Source organism: Callithrix jacchus, chromosome 14, assembly GCF_049354715.1.
Source record: "Callithrix jacchus isolate 240 chromosome 14, calJac240_pri, whole genome shotgun sequence".
In the NCBI taxonomy this organism is placed as follows: Eukaryota; Metazoa; Chordata; class Mammalia; order Primates; family Cebidae; genus Callithrix; species Callithrix jacchus.
In genome coordinates, this window is record NC_133515.1 from 49,005,702 (window position 1) to 49,022,179 (window position 16,478).

At 47.4% G+C, this 16,478-nt stretch overlaps 1 long non-coding RNA gene across 21 annotated transcripts in view; it reads left to right on the plus strand.

The window, feature by feature from the left end:
- Positions 1-16,478, plus strand: part of LOC108588224 (uncharacterized) — a 95,810-nt gene that overhangs the window by 61,328 nt on the left and 18,004 nt on the right. For 7 of the 21 annotated variants that reach the window (XR_013526565.1, XR_013526557.1, XR_013526551.1 and 4 more), the window contains 5 exons: positions 7,406-7,614; positions 9,676-9,845; positions 12,923-13,062; positions 14,379-14,497; positions 15,542-15,647. This is a non-coding gene — a long non-coding RNA (uncharacterized LOC108588224). The remainder of the gene's footprint in view (positions 1-7,405; positions 7,615-9,675; positions 9,846-12,922; positions 13,063-14,378; positions 14,498-15,541; positions 15,648-16,478) is intronic. The other 14 variants (XR_013526568.1, XR_013526558.1, XR_013526567.1 and 11 more) reach the window with 4 other exon arrangements.

Sequence of the window (16,478 nt, forward strand, 5' to 3'; positions counted from 1 at the left end):
CATCTTGAATGCTTTGCTGCTTAGAAATTTCTTCCACCAGATATCCTAAATCATCACTTTCAAATTTAAAGTCCCACAGATCTCCAGGGCAGGGGTAAAGTCCGTTTGCTAAAGCATAGCAAGGGTGACCTTTGCTCTAGTTCCCAATAAATTTCTCATCTCCATCTGAGACCACCTCAGCCTGGACTTCATTGTCCATATCACTATCAGCATTTTGGTCAAAACCATTCAACACATCTCTAGGAAGTTCCAGACTTTCCCACATCTTCCTGTCTTCTTCTGAACCTTCCAAACCGTTCCAACGTTTGTCTGTTACCCAGTTCCAAAGTCACTTCCACATTTTCAGCTATTTTTATAGCAGTACCCAACTCCCAGTACCAATTTTCTGTATTAGTTCATTCGCACACTGCTATGAAGAGCTAATTGAGACTGGTGATTGGATCATGGGGGTAAACTCCCACCAGGCCCCGCCCCCAACATGTGGGGATTGCAATTTGAGATAAGATTTGGGTGGGGACACAGAGCCAAACCATACCACCACAGCATTCCATCTCTGGTCCCAGCCAACCGCAGACTCTTGGGCCTTTGTTCTGTATCCCCAGTGTCTGCCTGTTCCAGCATCTTGAATGGGAGTTCAGGTTGTAAGCACATACCTATGCAGTCCTTGCTCCTGAGGCTCAGTCATCATAACCTGCCCAGAATCTTGGGGCACTTAGAATGGGGTTCCTACCTTGCCCTTTCTAAACACAGCTCATTTCCCCTGTCCCTGCTACAAGAATGGGTCTCCCCCAGAATTCGGGCCACATGTCTAGGCTGTTGTTCTCTCTGCAGACATGCCTGGTGAGCTGACCTGTGAGAACCTCTGAATAAATCAGGGATTCTCAGCCTCAGCACTGTTGACATTTTGGTGGGATAATTCCTCATTGGGGGCATGTGGCTATCCTGGGCATGGCAGAATGTTTAGCAGCACTGGATGCCAGTAGCCCCCTCCCAAGATGTGACAACCCAGAACGTCTTCAGACCTTGCCAACACTGTCCGCAATGGAGGGTCATGAGATGAAGCTTCCTCTGAGAGCCCCCATTGCTTCCTCCTGGAGATCTGTTGCTGTGGGCTAGAGCTGCAGTTGCCCCATGAGTAGTTTCCACTCATCAGTAAGCACAGTTTCAGGGACCAATTGGCTGGCCTTCCACTCTGGGATATTTGTTGAATTTTTGGCCACCCAGCCCTGACCCCACTTCCTGAGTTTGGGGACCACCCCTTCAACATGGTAAGAGGCAAAGTCTACTTTGTGGTAGGCATAGACCCCTAACTTCCCTGTGGTTAGGGCTTAGCTGGTTGGAGGCACTCACCTCAGACTTCAGGTTGGTGGGAATCTACCTTAACAGCGGCCACACAGGCAGTCACCACATCCAGACCCAGTGATACCAGAGCAAGCTACCTCCAGGTTGTGACAAGGGCTCTGGTCCCATGACATCCCTCCACCTTCCCCATTTTGCAGACACAGTTCTGTCTTCTAGCCATTGTGTGGCCACCCAGTATCCTCTCACTAAGTTCCCTTTCTGCCTGAGTCAGCCAGCACCGGTTTCTGTGGTTGTATGTAGGTTGCTAAAGATTATCACATCTTCTTCCCCATCCCCATCTGTGGGTCTGACCCCCAGAATGGCCCACCTCCTCTGAATATCTTCTCTCTTCTCACAGTTGGCCATCATGTCTAGACAGGTCCCCAGAGGATGGAAATACCCTTTAGTTCCAACTATCTGTGTTAAAACCCTTCTAGAGGCCAGGCACGGTGGCGGACATCTGTAATCCCAGCACTTTGGAAGGCTGAGGCAGGAAGATCACCTGAGGTTGGGAGTTCAAGACCAGCCTGACCATTTATGGTGAAATACTGTCTTTACTAAAAAATACAAAAATTAGTTGTGTATGGTGGTATGTGCCCGTAATCCCAGCTACTTGGGAGGCTGAGGTGGGAGAATCGCTTGAACCTGGGAGGGGGAGGTTGCAGTGAACTAAGATCGTGCCTGGGCAACAAAGGGAGACCCTATCTCAAAAAAGCAAAAAAACAAAAACCTTTCTAGACATAAACAGCTCTTAATGCATAAGCACCTGGTTTGCCAAGGAGAATCCACTCACCATTATCACTAGTGTGTGGGCTGCTACAGAAACTTCCGGAAGAGGTTTCTCTGTTAGTTTAGTGTGGCGTTTTGGCCTGTGGTTTTATTTCCACAAAACTTAGAAAATGATTTGTGAAAACAGCACCGAGAGGTAAGTGAGATGTCTGAAGGCCACACACCTGGTTAGTGCTGAGTCCGTGGCAGGAACTGAGCTGCAGGGTCTCAGCCGGGCCATCGGCCTTCCCAGTCCTCACTGAGCCACCAGGACTAGCAAACAGTTCAGCAACAAAGTTAAAGGGTGCACTAGGCTGGAAAAATTGACCTGGATTAAATTTTGGCAAGAATGGAGGCAGGGACCCTGCGAGGGTTGCCTTTCCTTTGTTTACCAATACCCTCGCCAACAAGCAGCACTGGGACATCAGAGGTCGTGGGAGCATTGTGTGTGGTTCCCTTGCACGTAGCAGAATGTGATCAATATCTGTGAACTGATGGTTGAGAGGAAGGGGATGAGGCCTGAGCCTCCCACCCATGCTCCTTACCCGTTATCTGGGTAGCCACTAAATGACCTGGTAAACAGGCTGAGCTCTGAGACCTTGGGGCTTCGAGATAAAGACAGTGGCCCAGATGTCTGGGTTTCTTTCTAGAAGCACACATATCCCCAGTAGCTGTTTAGGGAAGCTGCTGGGGTTTTAAGGGGCATTGCAGGGAGATCACAGGGGAGCGGCTACTTGAAAGGCTGCAAGAACAAAATCAATATGGGCCCTGCGGGCCAAGATTTCACAGCAAGTTTTAGCTATTTGCTGGTGCTGACCTGGAAAGAGAGTTGAGAGAGGACACCAGTTGCCTTTGCAGGAGGGGAAGGCTGTTGGCAAACCCTGTTTAGTAGTCACTCAAAGAAGCCCCCAAGAGCGGGATCTAATCTTTCTTAGACCAGAGGTTAATGACCTCAGTAGGAAGTGATAATAATAGGAGACCAGTAAAATTAGCTTCCTAGGGGCCACTGAGTGGCTATGAATTACCAGGCACCGCACATACGGCTACAGCGTGAACCTCCACAAGCCAGTGGAAGCCAATGGGAAAGGTCATGTGACTTGCCCAAGGTCACCCAGCTGTCAAGGGTGAGAGCTGGGATTCCATTTTGCTACACTTCAGAGCCCGGTCCCTGTCCACACCACACCACCAACTCCCAACGATAACGAGAACATGACTTACACTCTTTGTGATGTGAAGGCACAGTAAGTACATCTTAGGTTTCCAGAGAACAGACTTGAAACATTCTACTGTGCTAATAAAAACTTACTTTCTCACCTTGCAAAACTGGCATCAACTCTGCTCACCCCGACCCCAGTCAGCCCCTGCTGATGGCTTGCCCAAAGACATTCCCACACCTCTGAGTCCAGGGGGAGATCTGTGTCTCCCTCTCAGCAGCACCTCCACTAGCATCCCTAGGGTGACTCTTATGAAACAGGAGATGGGTATTTAGCTATGCATTTTTTCTTTTTTTGAGCCAGGGTCTTTTTGTGTCACCGGGTTGGTTGGAGTGCAGTGGCATGAACATGGCTCAGTGCAGCCTCAAACTCCTGGACTCAGCGGCCTTCCCACCTTAGCCTCTGAGTAACTGGGGCCACAGGTGCTCACTACCACACCTGGCTAATTTTGTAATTTTTAGTAGTTTTTTACTTTTTAATTTTATTAAAATTTTTTTAAATTTAATTTTTAGTGGTAGTAACTTTAATTTTAAAAATTAAAACTAATTTTTAAATTTTTAGTGATTTTAATTCGTTAGTGAGAGATGGAGTCTTGCTCTGTTGCCCAGGATGGTCTTGAACTCCTGGGCTCAAGTGATCATCCTACCTCGGCTTCCCAAAATGCTGGGATTACAGGTGTGAGCCACCATGCTCAACCTAGCTGTGCACTTTTCTTTTTTTTGAGATGGAGTCTTGCTCCGTTGCCCAGGCTGGAGTGCAGTGGTACGATCTCAGCTCACTGCAACCTCCACCTCTGGGTTCAAGTGATTCTCCTGCCTCAGACTCCTGAGTAGCTGAGATTACAGGTGCACGCCACCACACCCAGCTAAGTTTTGTATTTTTAGTAGAGATGGGGGTCTCACCATGTTGGTCAGGCTGGTCTCGAACTCATGAACTTGTGATCTGTCCATCTGAGCCTCCCAAAGTGCTGGGATTACAGGTGCGAGCCACTGTGCCTGGCACTGTGCATTTTTCTTAAGAGTGGCTACCTGATTTGGCTTATTCTAATTTCTTCCAAGACTTGTGGTGAGGGGATAGCATAATCATGTTAAAGTGTGCATTGGAGGTAAACTTTGTTCCTCCAAGGCCCTCGCATCATTTCTTAAAAAAGCAGTTGTAGAACTCTATGTATGGTATAAACCTGTTTCTGTGAAAATAAAATCTCCATAAATTCATGTGTATTCATAAGAAATAATCTGAGAGGTTGCTCAGTAAACTGCTAACAGTAGTCGGCTCTGGGGAACAGGGTCAAGGCTGTGCTGTGTCTTTAAAAAGGGCCCTTACACTTTTTTTCCTTTATTTTTATTTTGTATTTTTTCAGACACAGAGTCTCACTCTGTCACCCAGGCTGGAGTGCAGTGGTATGATCATAGGTCACTACAGCCTTGACCTCCTGAGCTCAAGTGATTCTCCTGCTTCAGCCTCTCAAGTAGCTGGGACCACAGGTGCACACCACGACACGTGGCCCATTTTCTAGAATTTTGTCTGAATGAAATCATACAGTGTGTATTCCTTTTATTGCTTCTTTCACTCAGTGCGGTGGTTCTGCAATTATTCATATCATTGAATGTATCAATAGCTCATTCCTTTCTAATTTCTGAGAGTATTTCACTGAATGGAAACACCTCCATTTGTTTATCCATTCACTTGGTGGACATTAGGGTTGTTTTCAGTTTTTAGCCATTACTAGTAAAGTTGCTATGAACATTCATGTACAAGTCTTTCTATGGGCATATATTATCTCGGGGTAAATACAGTAAACACCTAGGAGTGGAATGGCTGGGTTATACAGTGGGTGTACGTTTATCATTTTAAGAAACTGCAAAACTGTTTTCAAAGTAATTGCACCATTTTGCAGTACTAGCTTCACTAAGAAAGCGTTTTTTAAAAAAATGGCTTTACTGGTATTCCTCAACCTTTACAATATGAACTATGTAAGCTTTCCCCAGTTCCAGAGTTTCGGGGTGGAATTTGAGAGACAGCTGAATCTTTTTCCTAATAAAGGGAAAGAACTGAAGTTGGTGATGTAGGGTGGGGCCCCTGTATGGAGCCAGGAATCTAGACCCAAGTGATAGCAACACAGACAATAAAAACACCCAGTGGGCTGGCACAGTGGCTCACCCCTGTAATCTCAGCACTTTGGGAGGCCAAGACAGGATCACCTGAGGTCAAGAGTTCAAGACCAGCCAGGCCAACATGGCAAAACCCCAGCTCTACTAAAAATACAAAAAAAAAAAAAAAAAAAACAAAAAAGGCCAGGCATGGTGGCTCATGCCTGTAATCCCAGCTACCTGGGAGGCTGAGGAAGGAGAATCACTTGAACCCAGGAGGCGGAGGTTGCGGTGCACCAAGATCATGCCACTCCAGCCTGTGATGGGAGGGAGACTCCATCTCAAAAAATACAAAACGAAACAAAAAACCCCATAAGCTTCTGGTCTCACTTACTCATCTCACAGCCCACCAGTGGGCCTCACTGCATTGCTTGGGAAACTAGGTTTTAGGGGAACTCAAAGAAGGCCCAGAGCCTGGTAGCTGCATACACATGCCCACTACATATCTGTGAGATGTGCTTCGACATCTGCATGTTTTCCCCCATTGTGAGAATGTGGGCTCCCATTCAAGCTTGGTGCTGAGCCTGGCACAACCTAAGTGGGCCACATACTCTTTCTGAAGAATGGCAAAAAGCTCATGACTCATGGCCAGGCAGTATGTGTTCGGTGCTACACATGCAGAGGCCCTGGTGACCGAGGAACTCAGAGGAGGACCTAGCCTTGTTCCTGGGACTCACTCTGGTCATGAGTGTTCCAATCAGCCCGTATCAACCAGTGGGGGTCCCATCTGAGTTGTCCACGCTCCCTGTGAAATGTCCAACACCCCCATCTGAATCATCCAGACCCATGCTGTTTCCTTCTGTTGCTAGGGGAATGTGACCCTGCTTTGGACTGGTGGCATCAGGCAAAACAGAGTGGTCTCTGTAGGTTTGGTGCCAAAAGTGGGACTAAGCAGGACTTTGAGGGTCTTGATCACCCTTCTCAGGACAGAGCAAGAGCTATGAATTAAGAGCCTGGAGGGAAGGAGGAATTATAATTTGGGAATGACCCTGGCTTCTGGCCCCGACGCCACCATTCCTGTCCACATGGAATTCCAGGCTGACATGGCCCAAGGGGGTATTAAGAGATCCTGAGAGTGCTGAGGGTGTCAGCATGGGTTGGGGGTTGGAGGAACTTCCTCTGGAGCGATGTCCTTCTCTTGAACTAGGAGTATCTAATTTGGTCCAGGTGAGCTCTTTAGTTTAGGGTAGCGAGGGCCAGTCCCTGGATCAGAAGCCTCAGCATCACCTGGGAACTTGTTTGGAATGAAAATCATTCAGGCCAGACCTCCCAGTGAATTGAAAAATTCTGGGACTAGGACCCAGCAATCAAGCCCCCCAGGTGACTGATGTAGGCCCAAGTTTGAGAAACTTTAGAAACTGACTCCTTAAAAAATCCCAGCCAGGCACAGTGGGTCATACCTGCAATCCTCACACTTTGGGAGACTAAGGTGGGAGGATTCCTTGAGCACAGGAGTTTAAGACCAGCCTGGGCAACACAGGGAGACTCCCATCTCTACCAAAAATAAAAAATTAGGCTGCCATGGCGGCATACGCCTGTGGCCCCAGTTAGGAGGCTAAGATGGGAGATTGCTTGAGCCAGGGAGGGTGAGACTGCAGTGAGCTGTGATTGCACCACTGCACTGCAGCCTGGGCAACAGAGAGATACCCTGTGTCAAAAAATTAAAAATCCTCTCTCCTTCTCTCTCATACACACACACACACACAGGCTTGGCCAGCAAAGGGCTGTAGTTTGAACATGTGGAACAAGGAACACAAATCATCGCACAGCCGACTTAGAAAATCCGAAACTTCCCTGCCCCCAGCCCTCCAACAGGAGTCTCTGGCTTCCCTGACCACTTTCACACAGTCCTTATTCAACTCTTAGTTTGACCCTTACTTTTGCATTCCAACTGGATACAAAGCTGAGGCCTGTTTTCCTATTATCTGCCAGATGAATGCTTGGATTGGTGTCCGGGATGCCCGGTCGTGCTTAGTAATCGGAAACAGACACGCTGGAAATCTCAAATTCTGGTTTCCTGAGGGGGAGCCAACTCCAAGTCTGCGGGAGAAGAAAGGACGTTGTGACACAGCGCCACCTTGTGGCAGAAAGAGGAAGAGCCGCTCTTGGCCGGTTGTCTGCATTGGCGCGGAAGGCTTGGGGTTGGCAGAAACCTGAAACCTCACAGAACCCCGAAACAACAAAACTGTCATTTAAAGAGCACTTACTGTGTGTTATGGAGGCACTGTGATAATTGTTTTGTATTGTTATGGCCTCAGATTTTCCCATGAGATGGATACTGTTTTCCAAATAAGGAAACTTGGGCCCAAAAGGGTTAAGGAATTTGCCTAAGGTGCCACAGCTAAGAGATAGCCAGGCTACACGCACACAGAACATGGCCTACACATGTGTTTTTTTTTTTTTTTTTTGAGACACGGTCTCACTCTGTTGCCCAGGCTGGAGTGCAGTGGCACGATCTTAGCTCACTGCATCCTTGACCTCACAGGCTCAGGCGATCCTCCTGCCTCAGCCTCCCAGGTAGCTGGGACCACAGGCATACATTACCATGCCCAGCTAATTTTGTTTATTTTTTGTAAAGATGAGATCTCACTATGTTGCCCAGGCTGGTCTTGAACTCCTGGCCTTCAGTGATCCTCCAGCCTCAGCCTCCCAAAGTGCTGGGATTGCAGGCATGAACCACTGCATCCGACTGAGGACACACATCTAACCACCATTCTGTCCTTCCAGTCACCTGCTCGGTGGAGAATGTTCCCTATAGCAGGGCTTCTCAAACTCCACACCTGCAGGAAGGACTGGGGAGCTTGTTAAAAATTCAGATTCTGATTCGGCTGATCTGGGGTAGGGCCCGAGAGTCTACATTTCTTTCTTGTTTTCTTTTTTTTTTTTTTTTTTTGGAGACAGAGTTTCACTCTTGTTGCCCAGGCTGGAGTGCAGTGGCACAGTCTCGGCTCACTGCAACCTCCACCTCCCAAGTTCAAGCGATTCTCCTGTCTCAGCCTTCTGACTAGCTAGGACTACAGGCATCTGCCATCACACCTGGCTAATTTTTGTATTTTTAGTAGAGACAGGGTTTCACCATGTTGGCCAGGCTGGTCTCAAACTCCTCACCTCAGGTGATCTGCCCCCTCAGCCTCCCCAAGTGCTGGGATTACAGGCATGAGGCACCACGCCCAGCCTGAGAGTCTACATTTCTAAAGGCTCCTAGGTAATGTGGTGCTACTGGTTTGTGGCCCACACTTGGAGAGGTGAGGCCGCAGAGCAGCTGCCCAGTAGAACTTTCTGTGATGGTAGAAGTGCTCTAACTGCACTGTGTCATACATCGCCACTGGCTGCAGGTGCTGTGGAGCACCTGAAACATGGCTACTGCAACAGAGAAATAAATTTTAATTTTAGTTCACTTAAATTAATTTGAATTTAGCCACATGCACATAGTGGTCTCCATACTGGATAGGGCAATGTCCATCATGAGTAGGGGCTCAGGGTTGTCATTCAAGAGCCAAAGCACCATGGTGGATTAAAGCAAGACTATAGAGTAACAAATTTTTGGAGTCATTAGAGATAATATATTCAACACGGCTGTTTTACACATGAAGAAACTTGCCAGAGAGGCAAAGTGACTCGTTGCAGAGCCACAGAGCTGTTCCTGACAGAAGGAAGGCTTCAGGTTCAAGGACAGCATTCTCCCTACGGTACCACATTTTACTCTAGGCCCACAGACCTCTTTCTCCATTACAGTAGCCATGTTGCAGATCCTCCATAGCACCTGAATCATTTAGGAGAGGAATAAAGATGTTAATTCACTTTATATTTTATAACATCAAATATGCCTGTTCAAAATGTAGGATAATTATTAAAATAATAAATGTTGGCTGTGTGCAGTGGCTCATGCCCGTAATCACAGCACTTTGGGAGGCCGAGGCAAGCAGGTCATTCGAGGCCAGGAGTTCAAGACCAGCCTGGAAACATGGTGAAACCCTGTCTCTACTGAAAAAAAAAAATTACAAAAATTAGCCAGGCAAGGTGGTACGTGCCAGTAGTCCCAGATACTCAGGAAGCTGAAGCAGGAGAATTGCTTGAACCCAGGAGGCGGAGGTTGCAGTGAGCCAAGATCTCACCACTGCACTTCAGCCTGAGTGATAGAGCAAGACTCTGCCTCAAAATAATAATAATAATAATAAACATTGACTGTCCCTCTTCCACAGGGAAAGGAGGTCAGATAAAGCTGTATTTCCATCTGAAAAGGGAGAAGGAGGGCAAATACGGACAATAACGCATGAAGTGAGAGTCAGAAAAAAATCTGCACATATAAATAGATATATATGGAAGCATCTCATAATGCTATGGTGATTCTTTATAAAGAATGAAGTTGCAGGTGAGTTCTATTTTCCATCCCACCTCCTAGTCCTAACGACCTTTGCGTGGCCCTCTCCCACACTGTACTAGAGCGAGTTTCCCCTAAATGATTCAACGGCATTAAAATCTTGACCCAGGTCATCATCCTCCCATCTTATATATTGTTATCCAGCATTTTAGTCCCGTCTCATTTGTGTATATCCTAAGTTAGTTTTTTTTTTTTTTTTTTTTGAGACGGAGTTTCGCTCTTGTTACCCAGGCTGGAGTGCAATGGCGGGATCTCGGCTCACCGCAACCTCCGCCTCCTGGGTTCAGGCAATTCTCCTGCCTCAGCCTCCCGAGTAGCTGGGATTAAGGCACGCGCCACCGTGCCCAGCTAATTTTTTGTATTTTTAGTGGAGACGGGGTTTCACCATGTTGACCAGGATGGTCTCGATCTCTTGACCTCGTGATCCACCCGCCTCGGCCTCCCAAAGTGCTGGGATTACAGGCTTGAGCCACCACGCCCGGCCCCTAAGTTAGTTTTATAAATCATTTTTTCAAGAGTTACCCTCGGCCTACCTGTGTCATTATTCACCAGTGCTTCTTGCATCCTCAAGCAGGATAAAGTCCTAGCTCTGGACTTGGTATCTGCTGGCTTCTCTTTTCCTGTTCCTGTTCATTTCTGGAAAGCTCAGCATTTCTAGGCGTTCCAGCAGGGGAATTTTCCAGTGTCTGGTTTCCATGTTGCTGATATCCCCTTATTTGAATATTTCAGCAAGGCTGATGTACTTCTTCCTCTTGAAAACCTTAAACTCATTCAAGAGTTTTGTGTCCTGAGGGGTCAGATGGAGAGAGTTAGGGAAGAAGGGAGAAAGGAAAGGTGAGGATGGGGGGTGGGGTGGCAGGACTTGGGGGTGACACTGCAGAGGGTGCCTCTGAGGAATCTAGTCTCCCGGCCACCAAGATTGATTTATGTACCCCAGCCAGATGGGGGACTTCCAGGGACTGTGTGGAGTGGAAGAAGGCTGTATCTGTGGAATTGAAAAATCACAGGAAAGCCAGGCATGGTGACTCACACCTGTAATCCCAGCACTTTGGGAGGCTGAGGTGGGCAGATTGCCTGAGGTCAGGAGTTCAAGACCAGCCTGGCCAACATGGTGAAACCCTATCTCTACTACAAATACAAAAATTAGCCGGGTGTGGTGGCATGCACCTGTAATCCCAGCTACTCAGAGGCTGAGGTGGGAGAATCGCTTGAACCCAGAGACGAGGTTGCAGTGAGTGGAGATTGTGCCACTGCACTCCAGCCGGCCTGGGCATAAAAGAAAAACTCCGTCTCAGAAAAAAAAGGAAAAAAAAATCACAGGAGAACAGCAGTGTTTTGCAACTATGGACGAGGGTCCCCAGCACAACTGGGGCAGTGGGAAACCCTAAAACTAACGGGACAAATTTTCATCAGATGACTGAGAGCTCAGAGGCAGGATTAAGTTGATTAAAAGGAAATAAAGGAATCAAATACGTCTTGCTCATATAGTTTGTGGACGAATTCATACCTGCTACACACGCACACGCATGCATGCGTGCACATACACACATACACACACACACACACACACACACACACACACCATTCTTTTCAAACTGTCACCTGTCATCTAATTTTTGTATCTGCCTTTCTTCACATAGCTTATGTAATGGACATGATGCAATGTCATTAAGTGTTTTGTCATTTAGATTGCCACACATCACAATATGAAACGTCACCTGCTGGGAACGAACAGCCAGGCTGCATTCCTTGTACTACCTAAAGATCCCACGCCCTGTGAACGTTTCTGGAGAAACCTTCTCTTCCCTCCCAGGGAGGCTTCGCCTTTATACTCCTAAATCCTCCCTGCCCCCATACCTGCTCAGCCCAGCAGTATGAGCTCAGCCAGTGCTGGAAACTCTCACCTGGAGGTGAGAGAATAGGGACACTGCTCCTCCCTCAGGAGTCTGGGGCTTCCTGGCAGCCACCAGGTGTCATCAGCAGCTTGGCAGGTGGGTGCATTTCCTGTCCCAGCCGCAGCAGAGACTCAGGCTGTTTCCTTCACCCTAGAATGGAGCTGTTGGTTACCATGTGCAAGTTTGTAAGAATGAAAGGATAAAGAAAAGATGAAAATTACTGTAGCAATCATTGAGTCTGCCCCCCTCCCATAGTCTCATTCTGCCTCTCTGGGCGCATGGTGGAATCATACTTCCCTGCCCTCTGAATCCGTGTTGGAGGCCAAGGAAAAGCGAGTGGAAGTGACACTGGTCGCTTCCCGGTGGCAAGCTCACCAACCAATTTGCAATTTGCCACAGTTTCCTTCTTCCTGCCACTACTCTGTCTGGTTCCAGATGGCCCCATTCCATCTACTAGGGTCCCTGAGTGAGGAGGACATGGAGGACAGCCCCTAGCCACCCCAAGAAGGACATGTAGAATGGATACAAATAAATCTTTGTTTTGTTTTTGTTTTTGTTTTTTGAGGCAGAGTTTTGCTTCTGTCACCCAGGCTGGAGTGCAATGATGCAGTCTCGGCTCACTGCAACCTCCACCTCCTGGGTTCAAACAATTCTCCTGCCTCAGCCTCAGCCTCCTGAGTAGCTGGGATTACAGGCACCTGCCACTATGCCTGGCTAATTTTTGCATTTTTAGTAGAGACGAAGTTTTGCCATGTTGGCCAGGCTGGTCTCGAACTCCTGACCTCAGTTGATCCACCCGCCTTGGCCTCCCAAAGTGCTGGGATTACAGGCATGAGCCATTGTGCCTGGCCAATCTTTGTGGTTTTAAGCACTGAGATTTTGGCATCATTTGTTACCACAGCATAACCTAACTTCCCAGACTGGTTGAACTTTTTTTTTCTAAGAGGGTCTCACTTTGTTGCCCAGGCTGGTCTCAAACTCCTGGGCTCAAGGGATCCATCTGGCTTGTCCTTCCAAAGTTCTGGGATTACAGACGTGAGCCACCATGACTGGCCAAAAGCTTTTTATAAAAGGATGAACCTACTCAAGATTATAGAAACTTAACAGAAGGAAGGAAGGTGTGCAGGCTGCTGGGATCATTTTGGGATTCTTCCTCTTCCCTTTCACTGACAGGACAGCTTCAATGCCTGGACGCTGCACAGAACATTTTCCTTTCCACTCTTTTGGGAGTCCACCTGCTTATTTTCAGGTCATCTCTGCAGGCCTCCATCCTGCCTGTAGCCTGATGGAGATCTGGATTCCCATTCCGCCAGGTAAGCATTATACGACTTGCAGTTTTCATAAGCCACATGGCAGACTGAGCTCCAGGAAAACTGGTCAGAAAATGCCACAGGCATTATAAAGAAGATGAAATTCTTGGCAAGGTGCCCATCGAAACTTTTTCTCCTGTGATGCATTGAGAATAAAGGCAGGGCAGACCTATCCATCAGGCATAGCCGGTGCAGAGCCCAGAGCTCGTGGTACTTTTAGTGGCCAATGAAAATGCTTTGATTTCTTTGTTTAAACTAGAAGATAATGTTTTAATATATAATGTTAATACAGACATACTGTAGGGGAGAAAGATTTCTCACCCATCACAAGGTTCATGGCTAAGGTACCTATAATAAAAGACAAATTAACAAGAGAAAAGCACACAGATTTACTTAATATACATTTTATGTGGGCTGGGTACAGTGGCTCACGACTGCAATCCCAGCACTTTGGGGGGCCAAGGTGGGAGGATCACTTGAGCCCAGGAGTTCAAGATTAACCAGGTAACACAGCCAGACTTCATCTCTACTAAAAATTTTAAAAATTGTCCAGGTGCACTGGTGCACACCTATGATCCCAGCTACTTTGGAGGGTAGGCCAGGCATGGTGGCTCACACCGGTAATCCCAGCACTTGGGGAGGCTGAGGCGGGCAGATGACTTGAGGTCAGGAGTTCAAGACCAGCCTGGCCAACATGAAGAAACTCCATCTCTACTAAAAATACAAAATTAGCCGAGCATGGTGATGCATGCCTGTAATCCCAGCTACTTGGGAGACTGAGGCAGGAGAAACCTGGGAGGCAGAGGTTGCAGTGAGGCATTGCACTCCAGCCTAGGCAACAAGAGCAAAACTCTGTCTCAAACAAAAACAAAACTGGGAAAAGTGTATTTTCTTTTTTTTTTTTGAGACGGAGTTTCGCTCTTGTTACCCAGGCTGGAGTGCAATGGCGCGATCTCGGCTCACCGCAACCTCCACCTCCTGGGATCAGGCAGTTCTCCTGCCTCAGTCTCCTGAGTAGCTGGGATTACAGGCATGCGCCACCATGCCCAGCTAATTTTTTGTATTTTTTAGTAGAGACAGGGTTTCACCATGTTGACCAGGATGGTCTTGATCTCTTGACCTCATGATCCACCCGCCTCAGCCTCCCAAAGTGCTGGGATTACAGGCTTGAGCCACCGCGCCCGGCCGGAAAAGTGTATTTTCTAGACAGCCATGCAGAAGTCTGATTGGAGGATAAAAAAGTATGATCTAATGACATTAAACTGGAAAGTACTTAGCAAGGCCTGATTAGATTCTTTTTTATGTTCCTGTGTCTTCAGAGAAAAGGACATTCCTTTCCTTGGGTGTAGGAAGCACATTTCTGGAATGAAGGTTTTCTTTGGTGGAAGGTCAGATCATTCTCTTAAGGCCCTCTTCAGGGGAGAAGAGGGAGGAGAAGGTGAGGGTGACTGTCCTGCTTCTGCTATTTTCTCAAAGGCCAACGTGCTCTATTTGTGGATAGTATGTCTTGAACTCAGTCAATATCAACTTAATAACAAAATATAATTTTTAGTGCTTTTTATAGAAGAAAGGGACCATGAAGGCAAAAATGGGGACCCACAAAAGTCATACTCTGGCCCTGGAGAAAGAGTTTCAGAGCTTCATAACTGATACACATGTGGGTTACAATGTGGTTCTTGGAACTTGAGTATAGACATGGCGTTGCTGTGATCTAGAATGTCTTCTCCTTTGTGAGTGTGTCAAGATTTCCCATGACAATCTAGCTCTGTGTTTGCTTTTCTAAGGTTAACTCAGGACACCAAAAGCCCATAACTGGTGGGGGAAGAGTCCTGGATCAAAACAACGTGCATGGATATAGCAGATTGTGAGACAGCATAGGGACAGGACTCTGCCCTCACCGGGATGGGACCCCCACTCCATGCCTGCCAATTAGCAGACTTTGTACCACAATCAGTCTAGCGCCATCCCTGCTGACCTTGCCACCTTGAAGAAACTAAGAAAAGCAGCATCCACCCTAAATCTTACTCAAGGGAGTTAATCCTACCACCTGCATGCACACAAGACCAGAAGAATGATCTTTGTCCCTTGTCTCATCGTAATACCAAAATCCCTGCCCAGGGGAGGGCTTACCTGCTATTTTCTGCTCATGCAACAGAACATTTATGTGTTAGCACTATTCTTACCATGCCTGCACACACTGCACTCCACCCCACACAGGTAGTGAGGCTCACCTACCTCATGAATTATATATGTCACCCTCCTCACGACCAAAATGCACTCCCCTCCGTGGGGCCAGCCAAGAACTCTTGCTCCTGGGCTAGTTTCCTTGTGTTGGATCACAAGCCCCCATAAAGCCTTGTCTGGGAAACTTGTTTGGCCTTGTGTCAATTGCTATTGCACGGGTGCCTAAGAACCCGTGGTCAGTAGCAATTTCTCTAGCTTGCTTCCCATGCTTACATTTTTCCTTGCTTCTTCCCGGCAGCCTCTGACTTCTGAGAGGAGTCCAGCAGTTTCCAGGGAAAGCAGTTCCATACCTGGCTCCAGGGGTGGAGTACAGCCCTGTGTTCAGTGCATTGACCCTGCCCACGGTGAGCTTCTGTGGGTGGTCACCATTCCAGTCCAGCTACAGTGAGTCTTGGAACCACCACTAGGAATTCTGGGTGCGAGCATCCTTTCCTAGATGGCAGGCTGTGCAAAGGGGAGTCCGTGTTCCTACCCAATTTACTGCTATGATCAAAGTCAAAGGAAATCTCAGAGGAACTGAACCGGAGCCATGATCAAACCACATTTGAGTGCTACCATGAGATCTTTTGTGTTACATAAGCCTGTAATTCCCCTTTTCCTGTTAAGCCCATTTGAATTGGATTTTCTGTAGTTTCAACAACCTCACTGGAACTAAATGTATTTTTATTATCCCCACTTTATAAATTAGGAACAGAGGGGCTAAGTCACTTGCCCAAAGCCACAGAGCTAATTCGTATAGAAGCCAGGATTTGATCCCTGGCAGTGTGACTCAGAAATTATCCAGACTTATCTTAACATGTGCTTTGCATTGATATCAAAGGCTATGTTTTCAAAGATTTCATAAGTTTCATCTGCAATGTTCCAGGCATGGGCTACGCAGTAAACACCATAAGTATGAACAGATCTAAGCAGAGAAGAATTGATGCACATAAGAATTTTGTTGGCCGAGTGTGGTGGCTCATGCCTGTAATCCCAGCACTTTGGGAGGCCAAGGTGGATGGATCACTTGAGCTCAAGAGTTCGAGACCAGCCTGGGCAACATAGTGAAACTAAACATGGTCTAGTAGAAATATAGTTTAGTAGACACAAGGGCTCTACTAAAAATACAAAAAAATTAGATGGGTGTGGTGGTGCATGCCTGTAGTCCCAACTACTGGGGAGACTGAGACAAGAGA